Below are 22,459 nucleotides of genomic sequence, written 5' to 3'. Positions count from 1 at the left end.
GACCACACCTTCGTCAGGGCTTGGAGTTGTTAACTGGGAGGGGAACAGGTATAAAATCTGGAAATAAAAACAATATCTTAGATTTTTTTTCTATGTACACAATACAAGTATAGATTATTCAAACATACATTTTCTACTGTTTGATGCATTTTACATTTTAAATCAGCATTGGTTATATGATAACTGTATGGTTGACTTCTTGTGGCTGTGCAATGCCAGACTACCTAGTGACACTCCCTAGGACAGACTCCCGGTTAGGTGAGATCTGTAGGAGGCAAAATGATAACCTTAGCTAAGCGAACCATTGAGTACATTTCATAACACCTCTCATATTCAAAATGTTTTTAAACTTTCCTCATACATATACACATTCATTCTGGCGCGCATATGACAGAATTTTAACAATAAGACCTAAGATCCATCAAAAGGAATTATAGCGATCAGTAATAAGGGTCAGGGGGTTCTTTTTGGAGAACCCGACCTCTAGGTGGAACATGTCATTCATTATCAAGTGTAGCAGAACAAGAGAATTATTGGCATAGTTCTTTAGGGTTTTTTTTTCCGGATTTTAACAAGGAAAAGACAAACACGATATTTTTAAATCAAACATATTTTCCTCAACCTTAAAAAAAAAAAAAATATTTATAAAACTGGTACAACACCAAAGAAGGAGAAGATTGAATGATATGTTACCTATATTGGAATCCTAGTCATAAAGGCACAGATACTCGTGACCAGAGGACCTACGCAAGGAGGATAACGCTCTCTACTTCCATTCACACTGGATACTGGAAGTAGTAGTCCTGTAATTGAGATAAGGTTCAGTTCAAATTAGAGCCTGATAGATTTGATGTTGGATAAGGCACTGTTTAAAAAGAATCACAGGGCGACATGGGGGTTATTTTTATTTTAAATAAACTTTTGTTTTAACGAGACTATGATAGCACCTCCATATTTATTTCAAACATAGTTTTTAATATCAACTCCAATATGAGGTTCATTACGGTCGAGAACCGTCTGAGGTCCTAAGGTCCTGTGTTAGACTAAAAGATAAAATAGTACATCACGAATTACCTGAAGGATTCTTAAGAATGCTCTCCGATGGGAGTGAATAATTGACAAAATTCCAAGGAACGAAAAAATTTAGCTTTCGGTGATATTTCCTAGCAGAAAAGGGGAGCACTAATTATGGCCATGATCATACTGTTCGGTCTGACAACCAAGAAAGTAAATAACGATGTTCCGTTACCTAAATGGATCAGTGGCTTATCGAAGGGCAGAAAGGATCGTGTTCCCGGAGCGCTATGCAATCGAAACGGTTCCGTGGACGATAGGTGAGTAGTTGTGGGCGGGGCGTAGAGCCGCCGTATTTATGACTAGGATTCCAATATAGGTAACATATCATTCAATCTTCTCCTTCTTTGGTGTTGAACCAGTTTTATAAATAAAAAATTTTTTTTAAGGTTGAGGAACAATATGTTTGATTTAAAAATATCGTGTTTGTCTTTTCCTTGTTAAAATCCGGAAAAAAAACCCTAAAGAACTATGCCAATAATTCTCTTGTTCTGCTACACTTGATAATGAATGACATGTTCCACATAGAGGTCGGGTTCTCCAAAAAGAACCCCCTGACCCCTATTACTGATCGCTATAATTCCTTTTGATGGATCTTAGGTCTTATTTTCAAAATTCTGTCATATGCGCGCCAGAATGAATGGGTATATGTATGAGGAAAGTTTAAAAACATTTTGAATATGAGAGGTGTTATGAAATGTACTCAATGGTTCGCTTAGCTAAGGTTATCATTTTGCCTCCTACAGATCTCACCTAACCGGGAGTCTGTCCTAGGGCGTGTCACTAGGTAGTCTGGCATTGCACAGCCACAAGAAGTCAACCATACAGTTATCATATAACCAATGCTGATTTAAAATGTAAAATGCATCAAACAGTAGAAAATGTATGTTTGAATAATCTATACTTGTATTGTGTACATAGAAAAAAAATCTAAGATATTGTTTTTATTTCCAGATTTTATACCTGTTCCCCTCCCAGTTAACAACTCCTAGCCCTGACGAAGGTGTGGTCCCACTGGCCTGTCACCGAAACGCGCGTCGGCTTGTGTTTCCAGGAATACGGCATACTGTCCTATATCCATCAGGACCCGTGTATATGTCATCTGCCGCCTGGAATAACATCCTGATTTATGCAACAAATTCACCATCTCTGTGTTGCACACACCAGGACTATACGAATGAATGGAAGAATGAAAGTTGAATGATAGAATATTAGGTTGATTGAATTGAAATTAGTAAGTATGAGAGTATGATTGAAGTGTGGTATGTTACTGGGTAGGTCACAACGTAGGATGAATTTTCCCTCTTTTTATCTCTCCCCTCACCAATGTATGTTTTTTGATGTTCTAAAAAATATTATGTGGATTTAAAATGCAATCTATTTTTGTACCTTCTTGCTACATCAATTCAAAGAATATAAAAAAATAAAAATATATATATATTCTAAATATCTTCTTTGAGTATACTTGGATTGACCCGTTTCCTGTCATGTGCAATGCTGGTTCCTAGATAAATCACCCCATATATATTGCTTGGATCCTACCCTTAGGACCATTATATCACAAGGCAGGGTTGCTTTCTTTTGTTTTATTCTCGGACCTTTGACTTGTGTCAGAGACTTACATTCATGCCTGGTTCATCATCGCAGTGATGCAGAGGTAGTTTAGCCGCGGACCGCGGAGATTTATTCCCGCCGGAACGTAGGACATCAACTAATACCGGAAAATTAACCCGCTCCTATTCAGTACACCTACCTCTGAAATACGAGTAAATGGACCATTATTGACTATGATGAACCTTTTTGAGCTAGAGCTACCTTTCAAGAACGAATAAATATTTAAATTCTTGTCAAGAATACGTTGAACAGTTGGAACAAGCCATCACAGTATAAACAAGTTGATCGCCGAGTCAGATAATTAATCTATCACCTCGTGCAAAGAAAGCTCACGTCCTGATGATGATCTAAAGTCATTTTAGATCGAAACGCCGTCGACCCTTGCAAGGAAACTCCCCTACCCTATTGTATATATTTTTTTGGGGAATACCCTTGCTTGTGACACTTTGTATATAGTTTTTTAATAATATTTCACTCAGTCACTATAAGCACCTTGTCACATGTGTGAGCACCTGAAAAACAAAAAACATAATTGTGAAAACATTAATAAAGTTTTTTATATGTTTGTTACCTTACCTTACAAAACTGTCTCCCAAGATTAATTCATTTATCAAAATTATACCTTTCCTTACTAGGACCTCCTTAGGCCACCCAAACCCATTGTTTTTCTTTAACAATTGGTTCATCATCGCTGCACTTGATGCACCCCTAGCATATATTTGCCCTGTGCACAAGACCTTCTTGGCTTTTGTTGGTGTTGCACACCCTCAGGTTTTGCATTACTGTTCACAATGAACTCCTGGTTTGTTTCTGCAATGTGAGTCGTCAGAGTGCCTAATAAACCCCTGGCTGGTGTGTTGGAGTTTCACCTATTGGACTCATGTCCTGTGCATGGGCATTGCTTGGCATTGAGTATTTCAGCATTGGCAGATTAGGGGTGATATCCCAAAACCGGTCCCAGGATGCTTGTCTCTGGTCCATGGAGGAGTTGGCTCGGCAGTTCGGGCTGGATTGTTCCCATGTGGAACAAGGTCAAGCCAGATTTGCTTATGCCTGGGTCTAAACTGGGGTGGCACGGTGAGCAAAAGAACTATGGATTTAACCCAGATCTCTTTTGACAGGGGGTGAACGTTTGATTTGCTCCACATTCCGTCCATCATTTCTGTGTCTTTTGCTTTTTCCATTGGCTTATGCAAGCACTGTGCATAATATAATGCACTGACGGGCTTGGGACAATGTTATACCTGGGGATGACTATCTGGTGGACTTAGATCTTCAAGTAGGGCTGATTTACTGCTTATAGAACAACAATTCCACAATACTTTTCAGGCAGTGCCACTACGTTCTACCCATGTATTCTACTTTCTCCAAGCCCCCATCCACGATGTATTTTGAATTCCACACGAACAGGGCCAAATGGGGCCAGTGCTCGCTTCCTGTGCCTCACCACAGGTGCTGAATGCATTTTCAGAGTGGGTTACTGCCATCAATATTACATCAACCAAGTCACAGGGATTGTGAAACATCCGAGCATCAAGGAACAAATGTAGCAAATGAGCAATGTCCATTTGCAGGAAGGGGGTTTGGGTGTGGTGTGTAGCCAGTTGGTGTGCATTTTGGGCCATTCTGTAGTAAATATATTACTAAACCATGGCGTGGTTGCCCACTGTCATTTACAGACAGCACATTCTCATTGAAATTGTCACTAAATTTGAACAGACATGCTGTTTTACTGTTACTGTTTTACTGATAAAACTATATATAGCACAAACAATGTGTGGATATCTGGTTGTAATGACTAATTATCATTTGCACATCACTGAATAAGGTGTCTTGATTTGTTTTGATCCTATTAAAATGATTGTGCCCATCACACTTCAGTATTAGAAAAAGTGCTTCATGTGTGCTTTCTTAACTGCTGATATACTTTGAAATATTTGTACAGTTCTTTTACAAGTATTTACATTTTGTGTGGTTTGAAAAAAAAACGGCATCCTACATACCGCCTTTCCCTTCAGGCTCCCTGTACACCAGCTGGATTCTTTCATAGGTCGCTTTACAACATCCACTCAAGTTATAGTTAGAGAATGAAAGCGAGACCCCAAGCTCCATGTTAGACTAATGCAGGTCATGGGTACAGAAATAATCAATGGCTCTTTACATTGATGTTTGAATAGCAGAGGGTGAGATCCATGTTGGTCTGTATGTCTCAATCAGTCATGTCTAAATTTGAAGTTAGAATATGATTGGTCTCATCTAGTTTAGCCGTAATTGTCTAAAACCTCAAAGCTTCTAATTTTTATAGTAGTCAGCCTGAGCACTAGGCTTCTTGCAATGAAAGGCATTGGATAAGCCTAGAGTTATCAATTGGAATGTCTTTAAAATAAAATGGTGGACAAATGGACATGTAGAATTTCAGGGCCTCATAATGAGATTGGCTGTCTTGCGAACACCAGGTTCATGGTGGCGCAGGAGTGGCTGTCCACTGTTTTGCCGATTACAGCTTTGTAAATCGTATCGGTGGTGGGCCGCCGGCTGCACCAGGGAGAAGTCATTCCCTGGAGGTGGCACAGGAGTGGCACAATGCATTATGCTGAACAGGGACTGGCACAGTCCCACTCAGCATATTCTGAGTTCCTGGGCCACCAGCCTTTTCATGGCAGAGACCCGGCATGAAAGGCTGGCAGTGCAGGAACAAAGGGGGCCCCACAGGGCCCCCATAACCCCCGACATGGGGATAGATTCAGGGGGGCACAATATGTGCCCCCTGTATGTATTCCCCCCAGTTCCAGCACAGTATGGTCCTCACCATCCATGCCGTGCTGGAACTTTTTAGCCGTTCCCATTGCAGTGCCTGTTTTCAAGGCACCATCATTGGAAAGGTCAAAAGACCGCCAACCGTATTACGAGTTGTACTGTTACAACTTGTAATATGGCCGGCGGTCCATGCGCAGGTTTGGTGCAGTGGTGCAAGCGTTGATCCAGGGCCGCTGCACCAAACTCGTAATCAGGCCCTCAGCTTGGGGTCCCACGGTGGGCTAAGCTGTTTTTGGGACCTTGTCTTATTCATAAAGTATTAGATCTACTTCTCTTGAGTTCAGCATCTCAAACCAGTCTTACTGAACCACAAATGGTCCTTGGTCTCAAGATGCTGCTGCTGCTGTCATTCTGTGTCCTTTGAAAGCGGACCCGAAGGAATTTGTAAACACCTGTGCAGACTATTGCTGATCCTCATGGAGTCCTGAAACAGACTACTGGCGAACCTTATTTATGGGGGAACAAATCAGAGGATTGCTTCTATAAAATGTGGGTTTTTGTTTAAGTGTACATGTAGTAATAGAACAGAACATCATTCTTAAGCCAAGGGACGCTAGGATAATGGGCGGCACAATAGGTAGCATGACAGTGGATCCCTTTAACATTCCTCTGTTTAGTAGACATTTTTCAGCCTTATGGATTTTGTGTAATTAATTGTTAATCTCTGACTGTTGTCATGAAACCATCCCCATTAGCAATAGACTAACACCACAGCAAGGATGGTACTGATTTCAAAGGAAGTTGAGCATGTTTGTTATGCAGTTAGATGCCCAGTTTTAATCCTATGGGTTTGAAGGCAGGAGGGGTACGGAGACAATAAGGGGGAAAAATTTAGCTAGGGATACGGAGACAATGTCATCTACAAGATACAAATCATGCTTCCTGTACACCCACGTCTCTTACACTCAGGAAATGCCCCCTCACATTCTTCTCACTAGTTCCTCACATACATTCACATCAAACATTAATGCACAGTCGCCCACCAGTCATTGATGCCATCATGCAGATGTCCTGAATCAGCAGAAGACTACATTAGCGACCACTGGTATGGATAGTATGATATATGGTGAGACGCAAATTGGGTCTTTGTCCCGGTTCCCAACTAGATGTTCAGTAGAAATAAATCTTAAACCTAATCAAGAGCACTGAGAAGCCAGTGAAAATTAGCATTCGTCTTCCAAAGGTACATCCCTAAAAGAAGGGGAGTCACTGCATTCTGAACTCTCTGCAGATTTGTAAGAAAACCACCTGCCAGTCCCAAAATTTTATTTCAGTGAGAGATTCCCGGAAAACCATTTGTGGATTTTAATGACACTTTCTTTCGCGGAATTGTACCCTTTCTATCCACATCCATATGTGACTATTTGAACAGGCTTAGTCACATAGGTAAATTCACACATGAGCAAAATCAACATGTGTACATTTACTCTTACAGATTGAGTAGCTTTACTAGTTTTGTCTATTCGATTTAACGTTACTATAAAGTATAGACTTACAGTAAAGTTACAACTAGTAGATTTTCTCACACATAAACACAGGTCTCAGTCACACGAGCAAAGATCTACCTATAGTAAAGTATAGAGAAAAGTAAAAAAACAAAAGTTTAGGAAAGTTTGTTGAACTTAATAAAACAGTACAAATATTTTTACGATAAATACTAATGTAAATTAATGTTATATATTCAGAACAAAAAAATATGCTGCAGTTCAAATAACTTAATTTCGAATTAAATATTCAATTAGTTTGAATACATTAAATTACATTTATTTTAACCATTTCTTTTTTAAAAATATAACCTAATGGAAAATGTTCATATTTATTATATATTAAAATGACAAAAATGTATGTATAGAATTAATTTGAATAAATTTAGCAGCGAAAAAAATGAAATTTTTTGTTTTTACATTGAAAAAGTTTGTTAAAACATTTTATGAGAAAATAACAATTTTGTATTTATATATGTCTTTATTTATATCTACTTTTTGAACACTAAATAGTTTTTTTAAATTCAAAATAAACGTATTGCAACATTATTTCCCATAGGTTTTATTTTAAATCCCTGCCTCCATTTTCTCTGGGAGCCTGTTGAAGTTACAGTGGTTAGCCGTGTGTGGTCCTGGATTCAACAAGTGTAGTTTGTGAATAAGAATGTGCTTACTCTGTTGTGGGTGGGTGCCGGTCCCTCCTTACACCCCTCCTTAGCCCTGCCTAAACCCCTAACTGCTCCTCCCTAAACCACCTCCTATTTTGTAGTAAGTATTCTCCAGTTTTCCAACCACTCCTTCCATAACTACTAAAACGTAGGCATACAAACGCGTAGATCTCTGCAGTCGGACCAGAGATCACTGCACTTAAAAGATTGGAGAGGTGGAGGCAGAGACCTCCGCATATAGGATAGTGAATAGCACTTTGAAGTAAGTGAGTAGTACTACTGTAGCACATATTACAAAATGGAGATTGTGAGTAAGTCTCTATATCTGCAGTTCCTGCTTATGTGAATAGTACACTTGTCTGTACACAGTGTTTTTTAGAATGTGTTCATATAAACGGTATTTGAGTAATTCATGGATATAGTTTTGTTTATTTTAGTAATATGCGTGCACTTCATTATCCTTTGAGTACAGAATATGCCATACACCGCTGCTTAACTAGCGGAATAGGTGAATGTCTACATTTTTAGTTTTTGAGTCATATGTTTGCACAAACATGGCTCTTTCAATAGTAAGATGTCCGTACATAGTTAAACAGCATGTTAATATATTGTTGTTAAATAGTACACCTGCATGTTCATGATAACATTAAGAGCTTGTATGTTCCCAGGTGTTTTTAATTATAATTGTGTTGATGTATGGCTATTTTTGAATTGTGTCCTTGCATGGTCATTTGAGTAATGCAGGCGTATAATTATATATATGCTTTTACATGGTTATTTGAAGAGAAAGGTTACCATGGTGATTGTTCGAGTCTTTCCTTTGTCCATGTATGTGCATTTAAGTAGTACCTGTAGCCAAGCACTATTTTTAAAAAGTTCAGATTGTACTCTGAATTGAACGTGTGTGCCCACCTGTTTACATTATTAGGGCATATGTATGATACTGGGTATGTGGAAAGCATGTGTCTGTTTAGGAATACTTTAATGTAACATTTGATTGATTGCGTTGTATAGGTAACATGTTATATGCTTCATGATGTCGGACAAATTCTGTGTTACCCAGGCGAAAAGTACAGTTAAAAATAATTTTTTCAAAAAAAGTAGGAAGAAAGATGTAAGTGCTCAGATGAGTCCGCTCGGATTGGCTCCTCTTTGGATTACTGCAATAGCCTTTCCCCAGCATTAAAAGATCTTTAATTAGCTCTTTGCAGGCATCCGACAATAAACCTCATGTATGGGTACCATAGTACAGAGGCTTAGATCCTCAGCTCCCATTCTTAAATCTTTACACCGGCTCCCAGTTCAGGATCACATCTCTTTTCAAAGGATTGAGCATTGTTCACAAGTTCATAACCATCCGCCATTGCAGGAATTTCCTTAAAACGTGGCTGTTTTCAGTACTGTCAGTCTCAGTATCATCAATGGTTTCCTCCTTTTGCACAGCCACAGCGCCAAGAGATCCCCCGTGCTTTGGTGCATTTTATCACGTTCTCATTAACAAAATGTAATTGACAAAAAGTTCAATTGAAAAAACCTTCACAAACAGTAAAAAAAAAAAACGGAGGTGATCTTGCAGAGAGAATACCTATTCTCAACACATTACTATTTTTTGTTACTAGCTAAGAAGACATGTTTGGTCTCATCCTAAGACTTGCATTGTAATTATTTTTAATACAAGCTAACCGAATAAAACAACGTGTGTTGATTGTTTTTAAATAAAAAAGACGCCCCCAACATACCTTGTTGACCAGCACAGATTTCATTTCGTAATTATTAAAATATATGTGTCTCGTACCTGGTAAATTCAATTGTACGTTCGCTTGCTAATAGGATTTTGAGTAGTGTGGTCATAGATTATATGAGTGCTTATGGATACTGTTTTTTAATATCGTGCGCTGCTCTTGGTAGTTTGAATCGCGCAAATGTACTATATTTATCTATTCAATTGTCCCATCTTTTTATTTCCTAATCCGCAGGATAGCAAAGTGATAATGCCGATTGCAATCACATCAATAGTGCATGTATTGCACCAAAGACACTTTAGAATACATTCTAAATATTATTGTTAAAAACATCGAAAAGAAGACAGCTCATTAGGGAGAACTCTGAGTCCCCACGACCTTCCTACTCAACCCCACACCTATGTTCTCAGTGCTTGACTTTGTTTATTCCTCTTAGATTGAGGTGCACCCAGCACACTATATACTGGGTCTCGAACGGCAGACCTGGGGTCCTACACAAATTCCAATGACACAGTAGCAGCTCCAAGCTCTCAATGGCACACAAAACACACAAATTGGTCCTCTGCTTCCTCCGCTGCTTCCACTTGGCATACTGGATTCGCACTCCAAGCACTTAAGGCAGCGTCCCTCTTCAGGTCACAACCCTGCACAGGGAGATTGCCTTCAAGATTCAGTGTTGTCCTCTCATGGCAGACGGGGATCGCAAGCCAAGTACTTAAGCAGCGTCCCTTCTTGGGTCACATTGCTGTACAAGGCAAGGGCACTATCTTCTCCACAATGCTGCACCGGGGCGACGGCCATTAAGGTTTCCTGGGGCCCTACCTGGCATACAGAGGTTGCAATCAGCCGCTAAGGCATTGTCTGTCTTCAGGTCACACATAATCACAGACAGCCCTCTCTCCATATCACTGCAACAGGGTGATGGCCCTTAACCTTTACTATGCTCCGCCTGGCATACGGGGGTCAAGAACAATGCACCAGGGTGGAGGGCCTGATCAGTGCCGCAATCCAGAATTGGACCCGAATCTCACTCTCCATTCGAAAGTATCCCCACCGGACGTCACTCCCTCTATGCATTCTCCCATTCCTCAAAGGGTCCGCTAGTTAGCGGTCAGGCTGAATTTGGTGCTCCAGGTCCAGGACGAGTGGTCTTGATTCTTTTGTGTGATTGCCTTACCCATCAGGGAGAGTGGCAGACCCTAGTACTGAGTCCTGGTCCAAACAGGCAGAACATGTGCTGAGTATCTCCATGCTAATGTACAGCTTCAGTATGACAATATGAGAGTCTCAAAGTCCCCCTTTTTATAATCCATTTCCAGACACAAATATGGTTTAGTGCCTATGTCTTTAAAGTTCGTCTTCTGGTGGTTGCCCACTTTGGAGGGCACATACCTTTGTTGTGCTGTTCCACCATAGAACAGTTTGTCATAGCAAGAGTGCCTCCAGATCTGATGGTCTCAAAGACAAACCACTGCAGTACCTAGAAGATCACACCAGTTCATCTTCTTCCTGAGATGTCTCTAGGTCCCTTTGACCAACTTTGACCAGTGACCTCTCTTAGAATCAAAGAGTCCTTTTGAAGTGCACAAAGAGCATGGCTCTTCCTTCCTCTAGTGCGTGTCCAACCCAACTCTCAGGAAGGCAGAATCCAAAAACCTGTCTAGGGGTTCCTCTATCTCCTCATGCTCCTCCAATAGGTCTGGGTCTCCCAAAATGGAACCTAGTACCTTCCATGTATGGTGCCCTTCGCAAGCACACATACTTCCATGCACACACGCAGTTACATGCATGCAGGCTCTCCTGTACTGCACCACTACAGTGACACAGGCCTGTTTACTCTAGTGATTACTAATACTGAAATCACAGTATGCTGCCAACATTTCACTCACACTGCTTAACTGCAGGTGGAGGCAGTAGCTTTCCACCACCTAAGGGTAGCACTTTTGGCGCCCCTCCAGGTCTAAGCAATAGCACAATCCATGAGACTGGCCTAGGTCATGGTCCATATGGATGATCTGTATCCGCCCATGACCAACAATTGTTACCAGAAATCCAGCATTTGTTTTTAGATTAGATGCTGCCTAAGTTTTGAATCAGTTGGAGTTTGTTTACAAGCTACACAGTGGAACAAAGACAGAGCGATTCCATCAAGTCAAAGCTAGGCAAGACCCAATGAAAGCCATCACTGCCACCAGACTGCTTACAAAAGTTAGTTCTGCTAAAATTGTGCAAGGACTGCATGGACGGAACAACAAGATGCCACCAAATGTTTGTGTTTTAAATTACATCCCAGGATACAGACGTTTACCAAGACAAGATAGGGTTTCATTGACTCTTGCAAAATAAATTGAAACTAGAAAACACTTAAATCCCCCAAATCCAGGTTCTATGTTTTGCTAATTTAAGACAGATTTGTTCCATCCGCACTCAGACTGTTTTCAGAAAGGTTTTAAAATATAATCAGATGTAAATCATCTGACACTGTCTGCATGCCTTCCCTGTATGACTCGAAATTGGCGAAAAAGTGACATTGAAAGTTGCATATTCATAAACAATTTCAATTTTGAGGAACAGCAGTTCAATATAGTATTGTAGAGAGAACTGGCAAAAGTGAAATTGTCAGATGGTTGAATGTATCAGAATGGTTGAGGTCAGATGTTTTAAATAGGGGCTCACTGCTACTGATTTTAATGTGCGGGAACAGTTATAGATAAACAATAATCAATTCTATGATGAAAGTTGCAATGAGTAAGAACATATCAATGTTTCAACATTTCAAGGTTTTGTAGTTGCGATCAAGATCATGGGGAATTCCCGGATTTCTAAATTTACAGTGTTGATATTTTTATTCTGTATTATTAATGTTTTGGTGTTGCTGTGCTATGAACGTCTTTTGGTTTGATTGAACGTCATGTGTAAACTGAGTCTGTTTTGGCCATTTTTTTATTGTGATGTAAAATTAATTTACACAAATCAAGTAGGCTAATGCATAGAGGTTACTAAATCAGATTTTCATAGAGACAAATTGAAATGTATTTAGCATGGTATCTGAAGGATGAATTTTAGGTTAAGGTTAAAGAGATGGAATTGTTCAATCTTGTGCAATCTCCAACAGGATCTTTACTAAGCTGATCTGAAATATTCCAGCTATTCCTTAAGAAAAATATCGAGAGAGTGTCCTGAAAAACTATCCAACATGGCAAGAAATATTTTTGATCATTTGAAAATTCTTCTTTTGCTTATTTGAACATTCAATTATTGTAAGGAAATGGATATTGTGCCTATTGTTAAAGCCTTCCAGTAGTGCCCATGTGATTTCCCTACATCTTTGTCAATATATGCTCTCAAGGATGAAGTCTTTGATCACAATGAATTATGTTCCTGTTTTGCTTGTTAAAAGTATTTGTTAATTCTTTCACGTAGATTGTGGCATTAGAGTAAGTAAGGAAATACCTCTTTATCACATGGGCAGTTTTTAGTCTTCACCTGGCTTTAAAATCCATGTTATGTTTTCCTGACTCCAATAATCTTGGAGCTTCTAGGAGTGACTTGGCACAATTGTGATAAGCTATTAGTGACATAATGTAAATGTAATTCTTAATTAAAGTTTGTAACCAAATATATTCCATTATATGATAGTAAAGGAAAAAGAGAAACAGAAGTCAGAAAGTCCTTCTAAATATCAAACGTTAGGCTCTCACCCCCATCACTTTTCCTTCCGAAAATCTTTGATAGCTTTATATAGTTACCAATGTGAAAAGTTTACTTCCAAATGGCCATTACTTGACTCTGAAAACACAGAGATCTTAGGAGCTTTGCTCTCTTAAACAGAAATGTCCTCCGACTTTAGTTTTAGAGGAGTTGGAAGACAGGCACTGAATACAGTAAGCAGCAGCTTTAAACCAGCAGATGATTTAAATGAGAAATTTGTGTTTATCTTTGCTCACTTACGTTGTGGCGCGTTACAAATAAGAGTGTAGATGCAGGTAATGTGGGACAACATAATAGGAATGGAGTCGTAGGCATTCCAGTTGCATCCTGTGCCAGACATGAAAAACCTAAACATTTACCCTTGGGCTGAGTGAGTTCAGACTTTACTTGAGAACATAATATTTAGCGAGAATGGCACATGAAATACATCTGATTTTTTGCTGCTTGTCTGCTGTAAATCATGGGGCTAATCAAGTGTGAAGTTTACTTTTCTATTTTTATGGTTTGTGAAGTGCTGGCTTGTGACATGTCACCACTTCATAGCGCTAGAGCTGTGACACTCAGTTTGGCTGCTCTTGTGGTGTTAGCTAACAGGTTGCAACTGAAAGCTCTGGTAAATCTTGAGAGAACTTGCAGTATATGCTGACTTGAGGAAATACCTTAAAGGGGCCCTCTCCTAATCAGAGCCATGTGTGTTCTCTAGACGTGTAACAGGTTGGGATGGGACTCTTTGAGGAGGTTGGATTTCAGGTGTCTTTTGAAGGGCATCAGGGGATGGCTTAGGTCTGGAATTAATGAGTTCTTGCAAGCACCTACCTAGTGTTATAACTTTGCGCCTTGGGGGGATTTTTGACGGGAATTGTGTAGAATTATCAATTATGTATTGTTTTATCTGAGGGCCCAACTTGTTTGATGGGATGAAGTGTCAGGAAGCGAGACTGGAGAAGCCGCTTTCTGTAAAGTCTGATTCAAATGTGATAAGGAACACCTTGAGGCCATTCGCTAGTGCTTTTCAGAGACAGAAAGGTTAGTGGTCAATACAGAGAGGTGGCGCTGAGTAGGTGTGGACTGAGTCCACCTAGAGATAGTGTTTCATGGTAGAGAACAAACAGAGAACTACGTTTCCTCATGGTGAACAACAGTGTTGCTAGGCAATTGTGCTGCAATGCTGGGGAAGCCAGGACCTCACTACATGAATGTTGGATTTAAAGCATGAGGAACTCACTCTTTCTTGATAATGGATATTTCTATGAACTATAAGTTGTGTGTGACTGAAAGTGTACTTCGAACTATTTCCTGTGCATTCATTTTGAAATCAAAAGACAGGGTTACAATTATCTACACTCTTAAGACTGAGGTTGTATGTTCTGCTAAGAGTTCCTGTAAAGGATTGGGGAAGATTATTAGAAGGCCATTGCACATGTACATATAGTAATGCACATATACATATGCGTACATTGCCAAGAGTAGAAAATCACAGGATGTTAATCGCATTCTTTATTTGGCTGTCCCACATAAGTCAAGTAGGAACTTTACTCATCTTCCACAAAAGAGGGTATAGTGGCATAGCTTGCGGTAATTATCCGAAACAAAGGAACAGGTGTGAGAGTACGCACCTCTTCTGTATTTAGCTTGTTTTTTTTATATACTTTTTTTTTATTGACAACATGAGAGATAACAAGTTACATACACATAAGCATCAAAGAAGAGAGAAAAAGCAGAAAGGATTCATTAAAATAGAAAAATAAATTTAGCAATTTGCAGTAATTATAACACCAAATACCAATGATAGAAAAATTAAATAAAAGATCCCCAGATTTTCCCCAGTTTCCGTAATGATTGAATCCCCCTTGTTTTTGTCAGTGCATATTCCATATCATATGTTTCCTTGACCAGACTCCACCACTCCAGAACTGTCGGTGGACTCTGCGATATCCAGACCCGGGCTATTGTCAGTCTAGCACAGGCAATTAAAATAATTATTGAGTCTTTCTGACAGGTATTCCAGTTCTGCCCACCCACTAATACTTCTAGAGCTGTAAGTGAGAAGGGTCGCCCAAATTTCTGAGAAAGAGCTTTAGTAACTCCTTCCCAAAATTCTGTTAGTTCAGGACAGAGAAAAAACATATGTTTCAAGTCGGCTGCCCTTAGGTCACATTTTGAGCACTTTGTGCGATCGCTTTTAGTATAGTTTGAGGACCATTTTGTTAATCTTTTCCGGGGTGTGGTATAGCTAGCATATTGTCCTATATTGTTTCAGCCTTAAACTAGAAGAATGTACTGATCTGCTAATGCTGTTAAAAGCTATGGAGATAGTATTGGCTGTGACAACAGTGCCCATTTTTTTACTTCATCTCTCCGCTAATTTCACACAGTCATCAGTCCTATAGCAATTTAAACTTTTATATCCAGTACTAATCAATGATTTATCCTTTACCGCGTATAAGCAGTTCCAAATGTCAGAATCTGAAATAGAATCTGAAATAGCTATAAGATTTAGCCTGCATATAAGGTAATCATGTATCAGATAATACTAAAACCGCACCCCTTCTGTAAGATTATATACAACCTTCAATGCTTGAAATGTCATGAATCCGTTATGGTCATATAGGTCCCCAAGAATTTTAATGCCCAGGCTAGATAGATGTTTACCAACTTTATCATGAACATTTTCTGGAAGACCTGGAGTGCCCCACAAGGGAGTGATAAAACGATGTCTCGCACTTGATGAGAAATGCACGCCAGATAATTACGATGTCCCGTGCGGTCTTAAACTTGACCCTCTTAAAATAATTTGGGTCGTTAAGTCTGAAAAAAAACATATTGGAATCTTCACCTAGCATAAATTTATGAAAAAAGACTATTAATAGGGTTTAGTAAGCTACGGAAACGGGTAAGAAAAGCTGACCAAAAATATAATTTGAAATGTGGGAAATCGAGACCTCCTTGATTGAATGAAAGTTTTAATAAGGAAATTGCTTGGCAAGTTTTTTTGTACCCCCAAATAAAGCTACTAAGGATCCCATCTAAACGTTTAAAGTAAAGGTTGTCCACCCGTAAAGGAATAGACCGAAATAAATAAAGGTATTTGGGCAAGATCTTCATTTTTATTAAATTTATTCCGGCCACTGTATTTAGCTTTTTGAATATTTAGGAGAACAGATTCTTACCACTCCATTTTGCATCCTATGAAGTTTTTGTAGGTCCTTTTTTAAGAGCGGATACGTAGGGTAATGTTGCCAGACATTGATCGGATATACAGTGGATATGAGTTGCCTCATGCAATGCTTACTTTCAATTGCTTAATGTGTGATCTTTTTGCGGTATTGTTGCTAGATGGAATGAGTGGTTACTTGAAGCCTTGGGTAAGGTTTAGTGGGTGGCCCACTGTCCCACCAGAGTTGCAGAAGGGATGACATTTGCCATTTTGGTGGATGACTGGCCGCCAAATTTATAGATCTCCATCCCCCTGACAGAGATCTTGGTGCCTTCAGAAGAGCTGTCCTCGGAACTTTGCATGTTCCACAAGGCCACTCATCAAAGTTGTTTTTCGTTTTTCAAAAATAAACTCCCCAAAATACCTAATGGCACTGGCACCCTGGGATTGTCCTCCTAGTGTGTTATTATACGTTTATTCTTTTCTGCTCAAGACAGCCAGGCCTTTCTTGGCAGTCCTGAACAGGAAAAAAAAGTATTTCAGAACATGCGTCCTAAATAGGGCAAATGATATGAGATACATAGACAGATGGTCCCATCTTCATGGGGCTACATGGCTCAGATTTCTGCCAGCATAGCCAGTAGGGCTCTGCCAGAAGAAACATGACAGTTCGTCTAACTCTAAACAGAGCAGGTGAAATAACAGTTTGGTGGACATAGTACTCCACCACGCTTGTGGCAGACTAACCTCTCTTCCAAACTCTAAATTAAGTGACCCTGTATTATATTTGTCTGTGGTATCTTCAGAAATGTGGGAAACATCTACCCTTAATCAGCAAATTTGCATTCGCTCTAATAGTCAAAGGTAGCCAGCAGACTGAGGGAACCCACAGCACATTAATTGCATACAGTTGTCAGAGATAGTTCTTTTGAAGGAAAACTATGCTGAACCAATTCACAAAAGCCTTTATGAGTATGAGAAGTGGGACTACTGCAGTATATTTTACATGCTTCTGCAAGCCTTTGAGAACGGGGCCCTGAATGGTCAAGTTGCTATTAGTAAAAGTGCAAAGAGGGCATAGTCCTTTCTGTTTGAACTATTTGTATATGGTTACTCCCTGAATAGTCCAATTGTATTCCCATTTAGATATTCTGGGTCTAGTTCAAAATTCCATGTAAGAACATAACAGAGAAGCAGAGGAGTTCTGCTTTACGTACTCCCATTTGTCATTGTGAATTGGCCCCTAGATGCTTTCCCCATTCTAACATATTGTAGTTTTCTAGAATTCCTGTGTGATCTTTTTGCGGTATTGTTGCTAGATGGAATGAGTGGTTACTTGAAGCCTTGGGTAAGGTTTAGTGGGTGGCCCACTGTCCCACCAGAGTTGCAGAAGGGATGACATTTGCCATTTTGGTGGATGACTGGCCGCCAAATTTATAGATCTCCATCCCCCTGACAGAGATCTTGGTGCCTTCAGAAGAGCTGTCCTCGGAACTTTGCATGTTCCACAAGGCCACTCATCAAAATTGTTTTTCGTTTTTCAAAAAGAAACTCCCCAAAATACCTAATGGCACTGGCACCCTGGGATTGTCCTCCTAGTGTGTTATTATACGTTTATTCTTTTCTGCTCAAGACAGCCAGGCCTTTCTTGGCAGTCCTGAACAGGAAAAAAAAGTATTTCAGAACATGCGTCCTAAATAGGGCAAATGATATGAGATACATAGACAGATAGTCCCATCTTCATGGGGCTACATGTCTCAGGTTTCTGCCAGCACAGCCAGTAGGGCTCTGCCAGAAGAAACATGACAGTTCGTCTAACTCTAAACAGAGCAGGTGAAATAACAGTTTGGTGGACATAGTACTCCACCACGCTTGTGGCAGAGTACCCTCTCTTCCAAACTCTAAATTAAGTGACCCTGTATTATATTTGTCTGTGGTATCTTCAGAAATGTAGGAAACATCTACCCTTAATCAGCATATTTGCATTCGCTCTAATAGTCAAAGGTAGCCAGCAGACAGAGGGAACCCACAGCACATTAATTGCATACAGTTGTCAGAAATAGTTCTCTTGAAGGAAAATATGATGAACCGATTCACAAAAGCATTTATGAGTATGAGAAGTGGGACTACTGCAGTATTTTTTACATGCTTCTGCATGCCTTTGAGAACGGGGCCCTGAATGGTCAAGTCGCTATTAGTAAAAGTGCAAAGAGGGCATAGTCCTTTCTGTTTGAACTAATTGTATATGGTTACTCCCTGAATAGTTCAATTGTATTCCCATTTAGATGTTTTGGGTCTAGTTCAAAATTCCATGTAAGAACATAACAGAGAAGCAGAGGAGTTCTGCTTTACGTACTCCAATTTGTCATTGTGAATTGGTCCCTAGATGCTTTCCCCATTCTAACATATTGTGGTTTTCTAGAATTCCTGTGCTCCATAACATTCTAAGATAAACAGCATATTTTTGGACCGATGATCCAATTTATTTTTCCTCCAAACTCTGGTGTTACAGACCTCATCATTGTGAACCTGAGCTTTAATTAAAGTGAAAGTGTGATACATTTGTACATTTTCTCCTCAATCCCGTTCTTCCAGTTGGACCCCTCAATTATTTGAGATGAAAATTACAACTTTCAAACTGGTACCAGGACATATGTTTGGCGATGTGCCTGGCTGCTGTGTGTTGAATGCACTAATATGTAGGTTTCTCCTAAGTTACTTTGATCCTTGTTTACATCTGTTTTTGGCAGTCTATGACTCCAATTTTAATATTTGCTGCATTCCATCTCAATGTTCAATCACTTTTCTCAGCTTCCATTGCTTTTATATGGGCCACACTGCTGCTGATGTCATATCTGACACAGTCGGTAAAGCTACTTCTGTTTTGAGAAACTTCATCAGAATATTTCATTTGCAGCAAACATGAGGAAGTTCACTAAGATTGTCTCTGTGTCTTTGTCTTATGTTACATTTATACAGAAAAAAAGCCTCTGAGCTTGTTGGAGCTCTGTCTCTCACGTTACAGTGGCCCCTCTTCCTTAGAGTGTGAAATGTGAACATATTGACTACAAATCTCTTTCTACCCATCTCTGGTTGACCCTTTATTACAGGTATACCAATAAACCTTAGGTTGCCTTTCCTTGTACTATTCTCTTTGGGGGGTTACGTCCCAACCATCACCTTTTTTTTCTCTGACAATGACCCTAATAACCTATTAGAGTTTGTCAGGCAGGGTACTCTGTCATAAATGTGATGAATAGCCAATCCGCTGTACTACAAGTGAGTTATAGTAAATGCCACTTGAACTACGGTGGACAGGACATCTGCCATGTCTTGACTAAGTACTCATCTTCCTAACTCTAAAAAAGGCTCTTAATGTTTCACTTAAGTGTCATGGGCCATTTTGGGAACATATATGTTCTTTTTATTTTTAGATTTGTAGTTAGTATTACAGTTTGGCATTTTGATATTTCGGACCTAAACAACAGACCAGGTTCTACATGCGACTAGGATCTAAATGGCTTTTCATAACAAACGGTGCATGACTTGCATATGGTTCACAATGTCTGAGGTATCTGGACCAGGACCTTTATATATTAGTTAGTGAATGAGTAGTAGCTATATATAGATTCCCTTAGACAAGAAATGCATTAAGGATACTTAGGATAGGGACCCATTTGTTATCTACAAATGTCCTATTAACTCTAATATGGTAGTGGCTACATGGAATTGTATAGACTCTACACTTATAGTGCTGTTTTCTCTCGTACTTATGATATTGTATAGTACTCTTTATAAATGAGAAATGGGGGAGGTGATGGAAAGGTTTGTGGGGGGTACCGCACATAGATGTTACGAAGGTAAATGGTAGGAATCAAGAAGTGGTATCTTCTGTAAAGTCTCTCCACTAGGGGTTGGGAAGAAAGCAGATATACATGAGGTAGAAGGGTGAAGTGGTTTATTCCAAAAAAAGAGCAGACAGATCTTCAATGCAGCCACTTATCTAATTTTATTGATCACATTGTTCTGTACTCCAGTCTAGGAATGGACCCCGGGTATCATGACCCTTTCACTCGGAGTGGGCATGTTGGGAGATCTCCATTGCCTCATGGATATATCTTAACTGTTGACAGTGAGGAGTCCACACAAGTCATATCATGCTAATCTGGGAGAGGGATGAAAAGAGCGGTTGCTTGTCCACCTCATTATCAGACACACATTTGCACTGCAGTAGCATGGTGCTGCATGACCATAGTACACTTCAAACATAAATTATCAACTGCAAGTTTCACTCTGTGTACTTTATATGAGGTTCAATACCAGTTGTTTAGTATTTTAAATTACAAGAATGTGAGTTGTTCTTCGCTCAGATCTTTATTATATGTACCAAATGTTGACTCCCAGTCCCCTTCTATAATCTATAGGGATAATTTGTTCTGTCAGTGAAGCCGAGCAAACTTCTTGACTTGGATGGAGTATAGTCCTCAAATAAGTTAATTGTGTAAACCGGCTCCTACACCCACTGTGTTTGCACATTGTTCAATGTAATATTTCTGGTGAGATGTGCACTTAAAAATTGCCCATAGCTATCCGGCCTCTGATGGCATATGTAAGTTATCGATACATCCAGTATTGAGATTGTGATAAGCCAAGCTCATCTTGCGGGGTCACAAGTGTTTTTAATTGACCATGCTTGAAAAGGTCACCTATTTTGTCAATGCCACAAGAGACCCCATGGGTCCATTTTATAGTGTCCCCATTGATCTTGAGACCCATGTTGTTCCACAGAGAAGCCCAAGCATGTATGAGACTTCAGGTACCCAAGCTCTTGTGAGCTAAGATCTAAGGGTTACATACTGCTTTGATGGTTGGTGGAATTGCATTGGACTCTTCAGTCAATTTACAATATAATTAGGTTGTACTGTTTTCTGTGTTTATTTTTTGTGGATTTCAGTGGTGTTTTATTAGTGTGTTGTAATCAGTGTTTATCAGTGTTTATTCGGCTGCCCAACACCTAGGAAAGATAAAACTAGTGTTTTTTCAGTTTTTAGAAAGCATGGGTTCTTTGCTGTGAGCGTTTTAATGCACATATTTATTTTAAAGGAGAAATAATGCAGAGTTTGTAGTGTCTTTCCATTGGCACTGTGTCTAATGGACTTATGTTAAGGCTGGTTTATGCATAGAAAGTCTGTGTATTGCACTCTCACTTAATCACGTCTCGTTACACTATTTCACATCTTATTACCAGTCACACTCATTCTGTCAGGACTCTGTCTAGTATACATGACTATTAATGGATTTAAAAATTAAGAGTGCAATTTTCAAATGTTTGATTAAACCAATTCCTGGACACAGTTGGAGTTCATTCACCTATTCCTTACTGAAAATCACGATATTGTTGGGGGGGAGGGAGGGGGGAGGCAAACCCTGCCAGCAGCATAATACTTTGTGAAACCTTTAGAAAAAGTTACTTACCTCTACACTGTAAATCTCCAGCATTGACATCTTTCATAGATTCACATACTTGAATATTCTCTGTTGTCGAAGGGGGTGTCCCACAGTAATTATAATTAGTTATATACTGCAAAGCCTACTATAGAAAAGACAAAACCAGTGAGATTGTAGACCAATACACATAATTTTAGGTAGAATCAAACTTCAGTCCATCAGAGAGCAGCTTCTGCATTATTCCTGTCCCTCAGAGCCACTACACCTCAGATTTAATACCGCACATCGTGTGTAAGGGAGTCTCCCTGAGCTCTGCTCAGCGTTTTGAGAGAAACTAACTTTGACTTCAGTTATCCTCCAGTTGAGTCCTACTGCTACAAAAAGATGATTCAGCTCACTCTTGAATACATTATCATTCCACCGCACACATTTAGAGCACCCTCACACTTGCACCCTTCATCATACCGCAATAACAATAGACCCTTCTTTTGGACTATAGCACATTGCAATGCCGGCCCTAAGAGGAGCAATGCCTGATGATGAAGCATGACATCCCCAGGGATGTGTGAGGACATCAAGAAATAATCCTTAGGATTCCCTCCTCATGTTTCATCCACCATTTTGTCTCTCTTTCTTTTCATGTTGTACTCGATGCAGCTATAATTATGGGACGGTACAGATGGTAAAATGGTAGTTGCTCCACTTTGCAAATAACTGTTGATGTACTCCCCATTCATATTCCTA

The 22,459-nt window shown here is 39.7% G+C and overlaps 1 protein-coding gene across 1 annotated transcript in view; it reads left to right on the top strand.

Moving 5' to 3' along the window:
* The window catches only part of LOC147692435 (sprouty-related, EVH1 domain-containing protein 2-like), a 175,116-nt gene that overhangs the window by 17,764 nt on the left and 134,893 nt on the right, over positions 1-22,459 (top strand). The gene's annotated exons all lie outside the window — the stretch shown is intronic.

This window comes from Lissotriton vulgaris, chromosome 9 (genome assembly GCF_964263255.1).
Source record: "Lissotriton vulgaris chromosome 9, aLisVul1.2, whole genome shotgun sequence".
NCBI classification, from domain to species: Eukaryota; Metazoa; Chordata; class Amphibia; order Caudata; family Salamandridae; genus Lissotriton; species Lissotriton vulgaris.
This window is presented reverse-complemented; position numbering and strand designations above follow the sequence as displayed.